General features: G+C 32.9%; 1 protein-coding gene across 2 annotated transcripts in view; it reads right to left on the bottom strand.

Moving 5' to 3' along the window:
• Window positions 1-19,784, bottom strand: part of PKIA (cAMP-dependent protein kinase inhibitor alpha) — a 95,618-nt gene that overhangs the window by 11,922 nt on the left and 63,912 nt on the right. Inside the window, exon 1 of one of the 2 annotated variants that reach the window (XM_079116024.1) lies at window positions 4,799-4,949. The exons of the other annotated variant lie outside the window; for it this stretch is intronic. The gene's annotated coding sequence lies outside the window, so the exon portion shown is untranslated. Of the gene's footprint in view, window positions 1-4,798; window positions 4,950-19,784 lie in introns of those variants that run through there. 2 annotated transcript variants of the gene reach the window in all.

Here is a 19,784-nt window from a genome sequence, read left to right as displayed (position 1 = left end):
TCTATTCCAATTACTTAATTTTGTTCTTATAATGTAAAAGTAGCCACAGACAATAAGTTAAACAGGTATAATCAACAAACTTTGTTTATAAAACAAAGCAAAACGAAACAGGCAGAGGGTCAAATTTAGCCTTCATGCCATAGTTTGTTGACACCTGGTTTAGATTATAAAATTCTTTTTTTCTAATGTCATTTTAATCAGTCTTCAGTCACAGAGAGATTTTGAGATCAGGTGTAGGGTCAAGGGGAAATGCTCCAACCAACATAGGGGTAACAGTAAGCAAGTGTACTATTCATAGTCTAAGAATGTCAAAGAAATTGACCAAAATCTAGTTTGCTTTTTCTTATAGCCATGTAACAGCAATCCCTGCCAGTGATCAAATACTGCTTCAACCCAGGAAGACAACTCCTTTGCCCTCATTAGCAGGTCATTGCTTGACAGAAAAAACAAACCTCAATGATATTTTGAAATAAAATTTTTGAATTTGCAGAATCAATGAAAATGAGTTTTTCCAAAAAAACTTGGTGACATACATACTTTAAGTCTGCTAGAGTTTGGATACTGAATGTCCCCCAAAAGCCCATGTGTGGATAGCTTGGTTCTCAGCTGTAGTGCTATTGGGAGGTGGTAGATCCTTTAGGAGGTAGGGCCTAATAGAAGGAAGTTTAGTCATTTCAGGCACGTCCTGAAAGGGCATATTAGAACCCTGCCCCTCTTTTTGCTCTCTTCTCACCTCTGACTACCATAAGGTGAGCAGTGTCCTCTACCACATGCTCCTGCCATGATGTTTTACATTGCCTTATCACAGACCCAAAGGAAACAGAACCTACAGACCATGGACTGAAACCTCTGAAATCATGAGCCAGAATAAACCTTTCCTTCTAACAAGTTGTTCAGCTCTGATATTTTGTCACAGTGAAGTACCTGGAACTTGGGTTCTGGTCCTTGCTCTGCCACTAAGTCATGGAGTGAATTTCAGAAATGTACTTGATCTCCTTCTTCTTACATTGTTAGGAAACTGAAGCAGCTGGATAATGTGATAATACCTTCAAGCAAAGGTATCTAAACAATGAACACTCAGAACTGCCTCACTCCTAAAATCCTGAATTTAGAAATTCTCTCCTCTGGTCATAGCTACCTTTTTTCTTTTCCTCTTACACTTAATGGATCAATTCTTCACACTAATCCCACCTTTAATTCCTATTAATATTTTTAATTTTAGTCTACCTAGGTTCATCATTATATTAATTGGGTTGCCCATCAGTTCTTGCAGCTTCTTATTGGCACCAAGAAATCCCTTTGATCTACTGTCATTATTGTCTTTCTATCTACACTTCACTCCTGCGGTGGGGGGGAATGGTATACTTTCTTTGATCTCACTACTGGTGACTGAGTGTTGCCAGAAAAAGGCACAAAATTGTGCCAACTGGCTCACCTAGAGAGTTCTGACTCTATTATTAGTATACACTACACTTGTGCAGAAATGCTTTTGTTCCCCTCCAGTTGACTCTTCCTTTTCTATTCTCCACAGGAAGGATTCCCAGCCCTTTCCCATCCACGCACCACACACACCACCTGCTTAACATATGACTCTGTGTCTTCCTTTTCTAAGAAGATGCAGGACCTCTGCTATGAGTTCTCTTAAAGTTGTTCCTTTCCCAAACGTGTCTCTGAATTTTCTTTCTCTTCTGGATGAACTGACCTTTTTCTTTTTAATACATGCAATTTATTTTACTTCCTTCCATCTCTAATGACATCACCCACTTTTCATTAACATACCATGTTTGTAGATATTTTCCTTTAATCTCTCTCCCTCAACATCAACATCTACCCACTTGCGAGCTAATCATTTTATTTTATATCACTCATATTTATTCTCTGCAAAACAGGGAGCTCTTACTAGAGGTTTATGACTGAGTACTCCCATTCCCCAAGATTCTCCATGACTCAGTCATGCTGCCACAGGAGTTACTTTTGGACTATTCTCCAAAGTCTAACCTACAACTTATAGAACACATTCTGAATTTTTAACAAAAATATAAGGCTTTCCATGATCTGCTTAGGACCCACTTTTGTTGTTTTATTCAACCACTCACTCTTATACTTGACATTTCATAGAATAATGCACCATATTTTTCCAGGGTTTTCCTGCTGGTGCTCGTCTTTTACTCCATCTGGAATGCCTTTACCCAACAAACTTGCTTGTGGAAATGGACTCACCCCTCAAAATTCAGCCAAAACATTTCTTTCTTTTACCTCTTTTTCCTGTCTCTTCAGCTAGCACTCTGTGAGCCTGATTTTTGCCTGGACAGGTCACTTACATTCTAGCCAACATTATGGTTACCTTTCCTTACAAACAGATTGCAAGCTCCATCAAGACAGGAACTGCATTTTGCTTATATTTTAATCACATAACAGTTCCTAGCAGAGTCACTTGCAAATAGTACTGAAGAAAAGTATGTTGAATAGAAAAGACCAATGAGAAAAAAAAAAATACTACTTGCCTTTCATCAGAAGCCACAGAGAACTCTCCTGCTTCCTGATTGTAATAAATTACTTAAGAGTTTTCATCTATGTCAATCTAGAAATTTTACAGGTGAACAATCACAATCAGATAGTTCAAGTGATCTGCTCATCTTCACACAGGTAATAACTGCCTGGGATTTAGGTCTACAAAGTTCCACTTTACTTTTTTTTACATTACCAGGTTATTTCTGTGAGGAAGTTGGGGTTTGGATAAAGTTTTTGACCTTGGAGTAATTCAGTGCAATTAGTTGTAGAGATATTTTTATTATCTATACCACTATTGACCAACACACTATTTAGTTTTTATGTTACTTTAAAGGTTTACAAATGAAAATGCACATCAGATGGGCAAAATATATCTTATAAATGTCTAAGGAGAGGTGAAAGTAGAAGAATAAACTCTATAGTCATTCCACTGTAAGTCTGTTTTTATGTCATTTCAAGAAATAGGCTTTAAAAAATCCCCTACTATTATTTCTCATTTGGTAACAACGTCATAAGGTAGGAAAAAAGTCCTAATTTTTCAGATACAGAAAATACATCTCAGAGATTTTTAGTGGCCTCTGAATCATACATAGAACCATGCCATTAATCCATGTCTTAATTTGTAATACATGTCCTTGTTTTGTTCCATTAGTATTTTTCTACTATGATAATACATGTGGGGGTTTTATTTAATTCATTTTGTTTATCATGATTTTAAGGTAAATTGAAGTATCAAGAATGCAGCATAGAAAAGTGGTGATGTTTTCCATGAGAAAATGTAAATTAAAAAAGTGGTATGCTATGTTATTATCTACATATTTGGGAGTGTTAAAATATTCTAGTGGCAATTCTACTTATGAGAAGTAATAACTATGAATTTTCACATAGTGCACTCCTAGGTTAAGAACACTTGTTGGGGAAAATGGGATTATGAAAGATGACCATATGTTGTGCATGTCTTCAAAATGGACTTACATAGATTTCATTTGGATTGCACAAAAGAAAATATGAACAATTGTGAGAAGATTCCTGTGAACATCCCCTCTCCTAAGTATTTCTGAAATATATTTGTAGGATTAATATGAATCCAACACTATACCTTTAAAGTAATACAGAAACTAAGTACTAGGCTTCTAATTACAGTAGCCATTATGCTTATTATAGTAAAATAACCATTATTATAAAAATAGTATTGCATTTTTATTATTTATTCTTTCTCCAAACAATAAATTTCTTTTCCAATGAGAGAACAATAGTTGACAAATAGCACACACTAAATATGAAAATGACAGAATATAACTACATTTTAAATAAAACATCGGTGCTGTGTACTCCATATATTCCTTTCTCCATTATTATTGTTCTTTTAATGACTTCCTTTTAGGTGCTCAAACATGGCTGCTTTCACATGCATGGATGGCTGTTTTTTTTCAGTCTAACATTTAGAGCAGTTTTATTTAGTGATACAACTACCAGAGATTCGGAAATATCTTTTACATCAAATATATCACTGTGCAGATGACTAATACTTTTGTTTTGAAATTCTGGAGAACTGTCACCAAAAATTATGTCTTACGGATATTCACACACAAATAAATAAGTAGAAAGAAAGAAATTCCAAAAAAGTCAAATAAAGGTCAGCAACTGATAGAAGTTTGATAGAATGGCAATTAGCATATAGTGTGTCTTTATAAAATAATTAGAAAAAACATGAAAACTAGCCCAAAGTGGACTTTCAGTTCTCACTAGTTTCCTGTTTGTGTTGCTATAATCAGAATTTCTAGACATGAAAACATTAATGTTAGATATAGACAAGGAAATATGGTGGTTGTTTTTTTTTTTTTGTACCCAAATATACAAAATATCCAATTGCAGTAATATTTAAATTCTAATGTGAGAAGGAAAAAGGCATTTTATTATTTAAATACCAAACTACTCAAAATTTAGATTAAGTTTTAAATCATAAATCTCTAAAATTATTTAACAATTCAATCAAAATTCATGATTAAGAGATAAGCTTGCTCTTTCTTTTCCCCCTCAAAACACCTCACTTTCTCACTTTGTAATAACAAAGCAGCATAATGCCATGATCTAAAAATTCTTGCTTATTATGATTGATTTCTGGATTGAAATACATGATTTGTGTTGGTCTTTTCCTTGTTTGTGCCCTTTACCTTTTCTAATACCATATACACAAATTATTTGAGAAAATAAACTGGAAGATTTTACTATAGTAAAATTTATAAATTTAGATAGATTTCAAGAGTCTATGAAAGAATGTACTTACGTCTCCTATATTAAACAAACTGAAGTGTTCCACATCGATGTATTGTAGAAGCTGGACCTATGAAGCTGCTTAAAATGATTTTTATAGTGACATTGAGTCATGAGCCAAATGGTGACTAGAGAACATGCTAATTTTACTCCTGTAAATGGGACACATGAAATGAGACTCACATACTTGGAAGAAAGAATGGAGAGAATGTCATCAGCAAACACTGAAGACTTCTCTTTAATATGAATAGTGTGACTTCTTTAAGACATTAAAAAAAAAAAAAAAGAAAATTCTTCCTGTTCCACTAATATTAATGTAATTATATAACTTCTTGCCTGCTACTTTATGAAATCATGTGAAGTGTGTTGAAAGCCCTTCAGTAGTTTCCTGTGTGTTTAGTATTTGGTTAACATAAGTGTTTCTAAATTGTTTTGGTTTCAGATATCCACTACATTCTTGAAGATTATGGAAAACCTCAGTGAGCTTTCATTTAGGTTGAATAACCTACCATTATTTACCATATATAAAATGATAAACCTGAAAACATTTAAAGATACCAATAAATCTATTACATGTTTACATAAATATTTTAAATGAAAAGGAAATATATTTTCCAAACTGGAAAGAAAATAATGACAAGATTAGTATAGTTTTATATTTGCAACTGGGTTAATTTTGCAAATGTCTGGTTTTATAAGAGACATCTGGTTTCTTAAATCTGCTTCTGCATTCAATCTGTCTCAACATATTGTTTTAGTTGAAGTATATGAAGAAAATCTGGCCTTATACAGAATTTTTTGTTTGGAAAATGAGAGAATTTTAATAGTCTTTTCAGATAATTATGGATTTTTAAAAATTTAGAATCTAAAACCATACCAATATGCTTACTATACACTGTTTATCTTGCACTTTGAATGAATCTTTTGCCTATATATATTTTTTTCCCAAATGAGCAATGTCTTATATTAAATATATACTTAATATATATTAATATAATATAGATATATTAAATATGCCATACATTATATATTTAATATTTTAATATCTATTATATACTTACTATATTGATAATACAGATAATCTATTAAATATATATTTAATATCAGGAATTGCTTAATTGGAAAATATTGCTTCATTGGATTTTGTAAATTTTCCAAATGATAGTATCTTTCATTATACAATATCACTTTTGTTAGTAATGCTGCCTCTCTTGTCAGAAAAATCTTTAAGATATGAGAAATTAAGAAATTCAGAGGGCCAGAAATAATTTTTCCAAAATTGTAATTTTTGTTTGAAAGCTGTCTTATTGGCCACAGATATTCTTGGATTCTCTTTCTCTTGCAATGGCAAGCTCCCTTTGTTCTTTAAAAAAAAAATCCCTGCCAAATGTCCAAGTATGAATAACTGCAGTTTGCCTGACAGTTGTTCTTCCCAGTAAAGATGGTGTTCCACAAAAAATATGGTTGCTGTTAACACTCAACTGAAACGGTCACACAGATTTACTTGATAAAACCATGTATTTTGGTACATGGCAGAAGTGCTTCATGAGACTTCCAATTTAATCCCAAGGAATATTAAAAAGATATGTATTCAATGGTCAAGAGTCAACAAAATTAATACTTCTTAATGCTTCATCAGATACATTTTTAGGTAAATCTGACATTTAAAAAATATTAACTATGAGTATGTGGTGGTAAAGAAGTTAACTGTCAGTAGCCTGATGAGAACAAAGATGCCAGTAGTTTTTCCCACCTTAGTTTTTCACCATTTGTGCAAATGTCAGGCTTTATTTTTTCATGAATATATTTTTACACTTTTTTAAAAATTCATGAGTTGGTCAATTGTATTAATACTTAATTTCATCTCTGAAATTTCCTTTAGCCTAGATGCAAATCTTTTCCTCTTATAACGCTTAACCAGTTAAAACTTGAAAATAATGTTTGCCTTGCATGCACTAGGCCCTGCGTTCAATCCCCAGCACCAAACAAACAAACAAACAAACAAACAAACAAAAAACAAAAAACTTGAAAATAAGAAATCTTAATCTGCAACTGTTAATAAAACCAGAAGCCCCATTTTTCTTTAGGGAATATTTTCACTGTCTACTTTAAGCAACAAGTAATGTCAAAGGTGCTTATAAATCCCTTTGCCCCTTTGCCTATTTATGGCTTACCCTTGTACCATCCCTAACAACAGCTATTTCTTTTCTTCTTTGCTCCTTAAGCCTTATTTGTATTTCATTTTCTTTCTCTCTACTTGCCAGACAGCTTTATGGAGAAGATCAAGGTCATTCTACACAAATTTCTGGAATTCTTTTTACATCACACACACATAAAACGGTACTTAACTCTGTATTCAAGAATCTTTTGCCCAACAGTAATACCTGATTGTACTTCATTCTCTTCCTCCCTTTCTCATTTTGCTTTAGGTGGTACTGGAGACTGAACCCAGGGTCTAGCATGCTGGCTACAACCCCAGCTCTCTGCATTTCTTTCTTCTTTTTCCTTTATGTATTTATTTATTTTTGTAATACCAGGAAACACTTTACCACCGAGCTACATTCCCAACCCTTTTTATTTTTTATTTTGAGTCACGGTCTTCCTAGGTTGCTGAAGCTGTCCTTGAACTTATAATACTTCTGCCTCAGCATCCCAAGTTGCTGGGATTATATGTGACGACCATACATGATCTGACTGCTTTTCTTGATTCCTTCTCTCCCATTCTCGTTCCTCAAATTCTGTCTCCAGATTCTAGACTCTCTTCTTTTGCCTAGCTACTTCTCCAATGCCTATAAAATTTCTTACATCTTACCTGTTATAAAATCTCTTTTCTTTCAACTTTGTACGTTCTACAATATACTCATTTCTTTTTCTTTCATTCATTCCCAAATATACAGGAAAAGAGCTAGAGAGTGATTTTTTAAAAAAAATTTATCTTACTGATTCCTCTTAGTTACACATGGCAGTAGAATTCATTTTGATAAAATTTTACAAGCATAGGATATATCTTATTCTAATTAGGATCCCATTCTTGTGGGTGGGCACAATGGTGGGGTTCACTAAGGTAATTTCATATACACACATAAGAAAATGAGGTTAGATTTATTCTGTCTTTCCTATTCCTATTACCCTTCCCTTCCTTTCATTCCCCTTTGTCTAATCTACTGAACTTTTCTTCTTCTCTTCCCCCTTTATTGTGGTTTAGATTCCACGTATCAGTGAAAATATGCAACCTTTGGTTTCATGGGATTGTTTATTTCACTTAGCATGATATTCTCCGGATCCACCCACATACTGGCAAATGTCATAAAGTCATTCTTCTTTATGGGTGAGTAATATTCCATTATGTATATATACCATATTTTCTTTATCCATTCATCTGTTGATGAGCATCCAGGTTGGTTCCATAGCTTAGCTATTGTGAATTATGGTGATATAAATATTGATGTGACTGTGTCACTGTTTATGCTGCTTTTAAATCTTTTGGACATAGGCCGAAGTATGGGATAACTGGGTCAAATGGTGGTTCCATTCCTACTCTTATGAGGAATCTCCATACTGCTTTCCAAAGGGAATGTACCAATTTGCAGTCCCACCAATGCATGAGGGTTCCTTTTTCCCCACATCCTTACCAACATTTGTTGTTACTTGTATTCTTGATAATTGCCATTCTGACTGGAGTGAGATGGAAGCTCAGAGTAGTTTTAATTTGCATTTCTCTAATTGGTGGAGATGTTGAACATTTTCTCATATATTTGTTGATCATTCAAATTTCTTCTTTTGAGAAGTGTCTGTTCAGTTCCTTTGCCCACTTAGTGATTGCATTATTTGTGTTTTTGGTGTTAAGCTTTTTGAATTCTTTGTATATCCTGGAAATTAACACCCTATCTGAGGTGCAGAGATTCTCTCCCATTCCGTAGGTGCTCTCTTCAGGCTCTTGGTGATTTCTTTTGCTGTGAAGAAGCTTTTTAGTTTGATGACATCCCATTTATTGATGTTTTATTTTGTTTCTTGTGCTTTAGGAGTCTTGTTCAGGAAGTTAGTTCCTGTGTCAATATGTTGAAGTGCTGCTCTTACCTTTTCTTCTAGTAGGTGCAGGGTTTCTGGTCTAATTCTTAGGTCTTTGATCCACTTAGAGTTGATTTTGTGCAGGGAGAGATAAGGGTTAACTCTCATTCTATTACATATGGATTTCCAGTTTTCTCAGCACCATTTGTTGAAGAGACTCTTTTCTCCAGTGTGTGTTTTTGGCACCTTTGTCTAGTATAAGGTAACTGAATTTATATGGGTTTGTCTCTGTGTCTTCTATTCTGTTCCCTTGGTCTTCTTGCCTACATTGGTGCCAATACCATGTTGTTTTTGTTACTGTAGCTCTGTAGTATAATTTAAAGTCTGATATTGTGATGCCTCCTGCTTTGTATTTCACACTAAGGATTACTTTGGCTGTTCTTGGCCTCTTATTTTTCCAAATGAATTTTATGACTGCTTTTTCTATTTCTATAAAGAATATTATTGGAATCTTGATGGAAATTGCATTGAATCTGTATTGAGCTTTTGGTAATATGACCATTTTGACAGTACTGATTCTGTCTATCTAAGAACATGGGAGGTCTTTATATCTTCTAAGGTCTTCCTCAATTTCTTTAGTGTTCCTTAGCTTTCATTGTAGAGATCCTTCACCTCTTTTGTTGGATTGAGTCCTACATATTTTATTTTTTTGGAGGCTCTTATGAATGAGATGGTGTTTCCTAATTTCTCTTTCAGCTGATTCATCATTGGAGTATAGGAATGCAATTGATTTATGAGTATTGATTTTGTACCCTGCTACTTTGCTGATTTCCTTTATGAGTTCTAGAAGTTTACTGGAGCTTTTTGGGTCTTCTAAATATAGAATCATGTTGTTGGCAAACAGAAATAGTTTAAGCTCTTCTTTTCCTATTCACATTCAACTCTATATTCAACATCTATGGAACTCCATATTCAACTCTAAATGTTCTATAGTATATTCATTCTTTTTTCTTTCATTCCCTCCCAAACTTACAAGAAAAAATTGGAATTTTGCCTGTTTCCTCTACATTGCCTTAATTTATTTCCTTTTGCAATTTAATTCATATATTTATAAATTTACTGTAATTGTTTTTGCAAATAAAAACCATTACTGATTAATCAGCAAATTCAATAGTATTTATATAATAGTCAATGATATAAATTGCACGTATCATTTAAAAATGTTGCTCATTTCTACCTGAAACATTCTTCTGCCTGGGCTTCCATAGCTACTGCACTCTTTTGCTTTCTCATAATCTTCTTGTACTTCTTGCTTTTTCCTCCACCTATCTCTTAAGGATTCTTTATCTTCTTTTTTGGCCAAAATACAAGGTCATCTCAAGTTAAGTTCTTTTGTGTGACTGTTTCACTTGAGAGCTAATCCCTCTATTAGCTTTAACTGCCACCTGCATATTGAGGACACACAAATCTATAGTTTTGAGGCCTGATGTTTTTCTGAAGTTCCACCTCAGTAATTTAACTACTTATCACATCTCCAACCATGAATATTCTTTAAATCTTTAATTCAGTAAACTAAAATGAATGCTCTCTGTCTCTCTGCTTTACCCCTAAAATTATTCATTCTCTTCTTAATTTTTAGTTTATATTATCACTATTTTCTCATGCATCTGTGACATCAATCTCAGAATTGTTTTTGGGTTACTCCATCTGACTAATAGTTCAAATCCAAACATTTCTAAAACCTCAATGTTTAATTCCTTCTATTTGATGCTTCTTAAATATTCTTCATTTCCATTCTGCTTCAGCTACAACCTTCATTTCTCTTTTTTGATGACCGCTCTGTAGGCTAACTACTTACTTAAACACATTCTTCACTTATCTAAACATATTCTGTAACTTATCCTTTATGCTATTGTCAGAATTAGCTTTATAAAACATAACTAGTAATAAAAACTCTTTCCATGATTTTTTGAGAAGCTATGTTTTTTGAAAACATAGTTCAAAATTTTTTCATGGCACTTAAAAGTTCAAACCAATGCATTTTTCCCACCTTCTTTTCCTACAATTTCTCTCCCATCTATAGTGAGGCTCAATCACTGCAATATATACAGTATCTCTGGTGGTTTCCCATAGGTTGGTTTTCTTGTGCTATTCTCTATCCAATCAGTTAAATTAAAAATCCTCATCTTTCAAATCTGCTTTATAGGTCACCTTGCTTCCTTAGCTACAGGTAGATTAAATAACTTCAACATTACTGTTTACTTAATTCTGCATTGTGTGAGAATTATTTTCAGTGATCCTTTTCCTCTAATATATTTTCATTGCAATATGAAACTTTTTTCTGAATCCCTCACCATTTTTGGCAGAAAATTTTGTATATTGTTCTTACACACAGAAAACGTGTTTTGTATATTTGTTGGTGATCTTAAGTTCTCTTTGTTTAAGTAATTTTTCAAGGTCATATTGTTTGTAGTAAAACTTAGTTGAGAGAGCATGTGTCCTTACTTTTATTCAGTTTGTTTTCCTGTCTAGTAAGAGACTTCATTATTTTAAAATTTTAAAGTATTTTTTCTCTGTATATTCCTGATTATAAAGGAAGACTTAAGGAAAATAACCACAGCAATAGAAGACACTCTAGAATTCCTAATTAATCTATTCTATTTTCAATGTATTGAGAGCTACTTTTGTAAAGTTTTTTAAAAATCAAATGTATATGATTAAATTTGCAAATTAATGCATGAAATAATTTGCTCTGTCCTCATGTAGGGCTTTTTATATAATTTACTTAATACTTTAAAGGACTTGTCATTTGCAACTAATCTTTGCAATACCCCTGCTGAGACAGTGAGCTGTAGAAGTACCGCCTGTTGGCAAGTGACATGTAATATTACTTGCATATTACAAATGAAGAAACTAAAGCAGAGAGAGGTTAATTGCCTTGACCAATGTCAGTGGCACTGACCATAGTCAGTGGCAGTACTGACCTCAGAATTAGAATCTGGGTTTATTCACATCAAAATCACAAAAGCATTAAGAGCCTGAGGCTGACAGTCCTTTGTTACATAATACTTTCTAAATCCTTTGACTTGACTTCTCCTTTCCTGGCTTTGTATGAGTCCAGGGAGAGAAAATACTTTTAAAATCTATACCTTCTTATTAAACTAAGAATTTTTCCTCTATGTCAAATAAATATTTAAATTTTGAAAGGATGTTAAAACCCTAAAACATTTCCTTCCAAAATAATTCATTATTAACTTTTCCATCTTTAAGATCACAAAGAAACCCCACTATTATGTATAGCTACAATGCATTAATAAAACCAGTTTTTTAAGAAAATCACAATGAAGGGTCTAATCAAGCTCAAGCATTCTGGACTGTTCCAAGATCTGACAATGAAAACAAGATTAACAAAACAGCTATTTTTTATTAGTGCTTTTGAATCATAACAATAACAAAAATCTAAACAATGTGTCCGATACACTAAGAAGTGTATAAAAATAATTTAAAATTTTTAATGACTCTACCACAATAGTATTCTCATTATTTCAGTCTTAAAGATGAAATAACAGTTTGGAAACCTTAAGTTATGAAGCTAACAGGTGAATTAACTACTTACACAAGCAGTTACCATTTTCCAGCACTTGTTTTGGGGTATATTAAACTTACTTCACTCTCTTTTGATGGTCCATCATTTATATTTCTTTTTAAAAAAGTAAATACTTCACATACTGTTTGAAGCATTACTCCACAAAGTGATGTTATTTTGAATCTCTACAGAACCTGCTTTTTAAATATTATCATCTGACACACACATATGTATTAACACCATCATCTCTTCCTCAATTTCTGTTTGCTTTAGAAATGCTTCCCAATTCCTCAACTATTTGGTCTAATCATCTCAGTGATGGTTCCGATATTAGATATTCAGATGCCTCGCTATGAGGGCTGCTCAGCCTTAAATAGTAAACATACATTCCCTCGGAAATATGAGAAGAATCTAAAAAATATCTGATGCCTGAGAAATGGTTCCAAAGTATGAAAAAAAAAAACCCTGCAAAACTGAGATAAAATATACTTAAGTAATATTTGTAACACCAATATTTGTACATCTCCTCAAATAGAATATTAGGCAGCTTTCAAATAGTTACTATATGTTATGTTGAATATGTGATTTGTATACATTTTAATATATATTTGATAAAATACAGTGTGAAGCTTTCGAAAGTACAATTGTCTATGGCAGAGGAAGGCTTAAAAATAGCACTGCTCACTGTTAAATAGAGTTGACTTTAATAGGCAGCTGAGGCGGAGTTGCTAGGTCCTGGCAATGAGAGAGCATAAGTAGAAAAGAAAGCTATCTGGTACAGAAGAGTCAGGAATTAGAGACTTACTGAGGGGGAAGAATTAAGGCTGGGGGACTCTAGGATGAGAATCTTGGGCTGCATCTAGATTTGGAACTTGGATAAACAAGAGGGCGGTATTATTCGATGCATGCAAAAGGAACAGCAATATGATAAGTCTAAGAATGGCACTTTAAGATATCACAATTCTACATTTAAATTTAATTCAATGACCTTTTCCTTTCTGAATAAGTGAGAATGCGTTATTGAAACACAGTTCACACAATGCTGATATCTGCTCCTCTGTAATATTTTCTGTGTATTATCTAACTATTTCAGTTGAAATAGTGCTTAAACACTCCTATGTGCCTCTTTTCAGCCAAAAACAGTTGCTATGATTGTTTCAACATATTTCAAGTATATATAATCATTGCCAATTTATCTGCTTTGCAGATGCTAGTCTCCTATGAAGTGTTTATTGTCCCTGACTACTGAGAATGTCACTATTCAGTATTATAATGAATGTTTTCCACTTCTACTATATGTTTCAATGAGAGAATTGTTAATTTTTCAATTAAAGGAACACTCTTCACTACAATGGTTAATATTTTTCTTCTCTGCCATTGTTATAGTTATTTCAGGATTTTCTCACATATTTGCTTTACATACTATTTTTATCTTTCAGACATTTTTAAAAAATAGTGAAATAGGTTCAGAGAGAAGAGAAAATGCTGAAAAACAACACAAAATAAATTTAAATGTAATTAAGAATGTCTTTATTGGATATAGAGGTAGGTATTTGTATATATGAAATATAATGAATATAGATGTTAACAGACACTTTCAAATGAGATAATCTATGAAATAAAATATTTAAAATATAAATGATAAGATGAGGTAAAATCAGTATATTAATTAAATAAAAAATTATAAGGTAAAAGATTAATAATAAATATATTTACTTTGTTCAAGAATCATGCTGTTGTCTGGAAAAATCATGACATTCTACAGATTATCAAAATCATTAGGTGGCACACACCTATAATCCCAGCAATTCAGGAAGCTGAGGCAGAAGGATCACAAATTTGAGGCCAAGGTCAGCAATTTAGGGAGTCTCTACACAACTTAGTAAGACGCTGCGTCAAAATAAAAAAAATGTATTTTAAAAGGCTGGGCTTGTAGCTCAGTGTCAAAGTGACCCAGTACAAATAAAGGAAGAAAAGTCACTTCACTATTAATATTGAACTTCTTTACTATTGACTCTACTATTAATCATTACAACTCTACTCTATTACCACGAGTATTCAAGAAATTATTTAAAATGCTAAATGCTGATTGTAAGAAATGCAATACAACTCATCTAATAAAGTTTTAGTGAACTGAGAAATCAAAATATCTCAACACTGACAACAGTATCAATTACTTAAGAATAAAGTTTCTTTTCCCTACTTTGCCCTCTAAATTTCAGAAAGGGCTTTATGCACAATATAAGGTACAAGTAAATATACTTGAAAATAAAAATTCTTGAATTCATTACCTTGTGGTATAAATTAGAATTTCTTTGATGCTTACATAACTAGAAGATTTTATTTCATCATTATAAATCACTAATATCTGTATCTAATTCCCATAATGTTTTGTGTCAACCAGACTCATCTCAGTGATAATTAGAAGGCCTGGTGCTTGTCATATCTTCTAGGCTTTCATTGATATATATGAACCCACACCAACTTCTTTAATTCACAGACTTTTAATATTTTCATAATACAATAACTATAAACACATAGAATATGCACTTTACCAGTGACTCAGAATAAAACAGGTTTCAGATATAAAATTTGAACCATAGTGGGTTATACTTCCATATAGTACTAAATGGAGAAGGGGTGTTCAACTGCATATGTAAGTCACCTACCGTGATTTTAAAACTTTATGGAGAATGGACCCACCTTTTGACCCAGTTATCCCACTCCTCAGTTTATACCCAAAGGACTTAAAATTAGCATACTACAGTAACACAGCCACATCAATGTTTATAGCAGCTCAATTCTCAATAGCTAGATTGTGGAACCAACCTAGATGCCCTTCAACAGATGAATAGATAAAGAAACTGTGGTATATATACACAATGGAATATTATTTAACCATACAGAAGAATAAAATTATGGCATTTGTAGGTAAATGGATGGAGTTGGAGAATATCATGCTAAGTGAAATAAGCCAATCCCCAAAAACCAAAGGCTGAATCATTTTGCTGATAAGTGGATGATGGCACATAATGGGGGAGGAGGGTAGGGGATGAGAGAAGAATGGAGGAACTTTAGATTATGAGAGGGAAATGAGAGGGGGGAAGTGGCGGGGGTATGAAAGATGGTGAAATGAGACGGACATCATTACCTTATGTACATGTATGATTACGTGAATAGTGTGGATCTACATCATGTACAACCATAGAAATGAAAATTTGTACCCCATTTGTACACAGTGAATCAAAATGCAGTCTGAAAAAATAAAAAAAAAACTGATCAATGGCTCACCACACTATCGAATCTAATTTTTGTCTACATCATAATAATTTTTAATTGAGAACTGTGTATCACTGGTTACAAAGGTAGCACATTATTTGAAAATATTTGATGACATAACAAGTACACATACACACACACACACACACACACACACACACACACACACACACTCCCCAGTCTCTTAAGAATTTATAGAGAGAGCTAATCATTAACTTTTGAGTTTAATGACATTTACCAACTTATTAAAGTACAAACAGGCAGGGAAAAAGTAAAAGACAAGCCTTTTGAGTTTTTTATTTACTAAAAAGAGTCTTGTAGAAATTTTTAAGAAATCACATGAAATGATAAAACAGAAAAATCTTGTGCTTTTTTCACTCCCTAGTCTGCAATAATACAAACAGCAGACGTTTCCCTGAAATTAAAATTAAGAAAGGCTGTATTATGGCTATGCAAACATTATCTAACTTGTCATTCATTTTTCCTTAGAAAAATTAAATTTCTCTTTTCTTCCCTCACTCCCAATCTTCCCTTAAGGTTTGACATCTCTATTCCCCAGCTTATTGTTCTCAACTGTTATCTCCTTCATTATAATGTTTTTCTGTACTCTTCACTGTACAGTAATTTAGTACTAAAACACTATATATGTAAGCAGAGTCATTTGAAGAAAGAAGCAAGGAAAAGAGTCTCACAAATTTTTAATATATAAATAGCATTTCAAAAGTTAGTTACAAATGACAAAAATTTAAATAACTGGTCACAGCTAGTACTGCCTTCAGTTTTCATGATTCTAAAATGTGGTTCCCAGACTAAGGAAATATTTCAAATATTTTCTAGATCTAACAGTCTCTGACCTTCGTGTCTGTGTGCCCTTTATAAAGGCCAAGTTTTTACAAAAGATAGCATTCTTCTCAAACCTTTGGGAGGAAGGGAAAGTTATATTTAGAAAGTCCATTTGGCATCCCGGGGTGTTCTCATGTCTTACTGCTATTTATAACCAGGTGTAGGCCAGTAGGACAACAGATTTTGTTTTAACTAATCATTTCCCAGGTTTCTGGGAATTAAAAAGCAGTGCTTCAGTATTCTAAAAATTGATTCCAGAAATTGTTAAAAGCAAGAAACTTTAAAATTTGCTTACTGATCATCCAATTGTCACATAACCTGACTTGGAGCCTGTTTCCAAAGGTTACATTTCTGGTTGAACTTATAGCTGTCATCCTGATGGTTTATGATAGATGTCTTGCAGGGTAAATACGCTGAACTATTTTGAATTCTTGATTGTGAGTGTTCCTTATGATTTATTTTCCTCTTAAATGTCATGCCAGTGTTCTCCAATTTGAATGCAGATAGAAATGAATCAAATTTTCTAGAACTTATATATTCATATGAGTCTTGTTTATTTTAATACAGAGAACTTAACTAATTTTATAGACATTTGACATACCAAAAACAAGGAAACAGAACATCATTAGGAAAAAACTCAAATTAAATATGACATATTGCCATTAGAACATGTTAGAGAGATTAACACAAATAGACTAGAAACTGACTTCTAATGTAACCAGCCTTTGACTATGCTAGTCATCCAGAGAAGGATTATCTGGCTCAGGGATATATATATATTTATATATATATATTTATATATATATTTATATATATATATTTATATTTATATATATATTTATATTTATATATATTTATATATATATAAATATATATATATTTATATATTTATATATATATAGTTGTTGTTGTTGTTGTTGTTATTGTTGTTGAAAATTAAAAAAAAATCAAATCAACAGAGAATTTGAAGTGACAGTAAAAAAGGACTTGTTTCCCAAACCATTTGAGAGTGAGATGTCAACACCATGCACTCTCAACCCCAAATACTTCAGAATTTCCTATGAACATACAATCAGACTTAACTGTGAAAATCAAAAAATTCACACCAGCTCATTACTGTAGTGCTTTAATCTTTGGTCACCTTTTAAATTTTGTCATTAATCTCAATACCCTTCATGTCAAAAAGATCAGTATGGAATCATGTGATGTATTTACTTTTTCTCTGTGTTTAGTTTCTTATTCTAGAAATTTTGGTTGGGGGGCTCTTTTGAATTTCATATCCTTGAAACTTTTAAAGATTACCTTCAGTTACTTCTCTAGAATTTAGCTATTTGTGTTTGACCCATGATTAGATTCCTGCTGCATCATGTCAAATAATTTTGGCAGACTTTTAAAATATGTACCCTAACGAGGTATTAATTTTATTCACTTCATTAAGTGTTATCTGTCTTCTATAAAATTATTTTTCCTTATTAGTAAGTTTTATGGTAAGGTACTTTGTAGTTATATAACTATCAAACTTGTAATTAACTTAATAACATAGTAGTGCAGATTCACAGTCTTATTCAGGGATTATTTATTTTCAGGCTTATATTACTCAAATTGATCCAATGGAAACTCCTTCAATGTGGCTTTATGTCTTTTGACATTTTCTCATTATTCATTGATATCTTGGATCCACCTGGAACAATTACATGTTCTAGAGTCATTTTTTATTTTCTTTTCTGTTGCTCTGAATCAAACATTCCTTCAGAAAGTTCCAATTCCTCTAGTTAAAACTATATTTAGAAAACAAGAACTGGAGTCTAGCTGTGCTCATTGCTATTGGGAAGTAGCTGCCCTAGGAGGAGTCAATAGACAGAGCTAGGGAACTTACATATATAAATACATAAATACATATATATGAAAATACATATGAATAAACATTTATTATATATTTATATATTCTTATATCTGCTTATTTCTTATCTATCTATATTGAAAAATATGAATTCATTTAATATTATCAATTGTCATGAAATGCCATAGAATTAATTCAATTTTTTGACTTTTTCATACTTTAAGTCCCTCCTCAGTGAGAAAAAATAATTATTATAATCTTCAATAGCCTTACTTATTGAATCAATAGTATTTAAATAAATTCTCGTTGCTGCCATCCCATCTCACACAACATTCTCCCCATTCAGCCTCAGGCTGGGACTAGTTGTGTCAAGTGGTTGCTGTGGTGACTTCCCCACATGGATGCTCTTGATACTCTAATAAACATTCAACATCTCATGCTAGGTTCCTCTTTGCAGTTCCTCGCCACTGCTTCTAAAAGCTCTGTAATGACAGCACATCTTTGTGGTCTGCATGCTCACCATCCCCACATTGACAAAGGCTGACTTAGCTTTTTTAATGGCTTTTGGAATGTTTTTCAAGAAGGAAAGAAACAGGAAGAGGACTGGGAAAAAGAATTAGTTACTTTTTTTTTTTCTAGACAAAATTTGGAGAGGTTTTTTTTTTGTTATTGTAAACAAATGCGATACATGTTGTTCCTCTATTTGTACATGGAGTCAAGGCATACCATTTGTGTAATCATAAATTTACATAGGGTAATGTTGTTTGATTCATTCTGTTATTTTTCCCCTTCACTCCACCCCTCCCACCCCTCTTTTCCCTCTATACAGTCCTTCCTTCCTCCATTCTTGCCACCCTCCCTAACCCTAAACCTAACCCTAACCCTAACACTAACCCCTCCCACCCCCCATTATGTGTCGTCATCCACTTATCATCGAGATCATTCTTCCTTTGGTTTTTTTGAGATTGGCTTATCTCACTTAGCATGATATTCTCCAATTTCATCCATTTGCCTGCAAATGCCATAATTTTATCATTCTTTATGGTGAAGTAATATTCCATTTTATATATATACCACTGTTTCTTTATCCTTTCATCAATTGAAGGACATCTAGGTTGGTTCCACAATCTGGCTATTGTGAATTGAGCAGCTATGAACATTGATGTGGCTGTATCTCTGTAGTATGCTGATTTTAAGTCCTTTGAATATAGGCCAAGGAGTGGGATAGCTGGGTCAAATGGTGGTTCCATTCCAAGCTTTCTGAGGAATCTCCATACAGAGTGGCTGCAGTAATTTGCAACCTCACTAGCAATGTATGAGTGTACCTTTTTCCCCACATCCTCGCCAACACCTATTGTTGCTTGAGTTCTTGATAATCGCCATTCTAATTGGGGTGAGATGGAATCTTAGGGTAGTTTTGATTTGCATTTCTTTTATTACTAG

Source organism: Sciurus vulgaris (genome assembly GCF_902686455.1).
Source record: "Sciurus vulgaris genome assembly, chromosome: 1".
NCBI lineage: Eukaryota > Metazoa > Chordata > Mammalia > Rodentia > Sciuridae > Sciurus > Sciurus vulgaris.
This window is presented reverse-complemented; position numbering and strand designations above follow the sequence as displayed.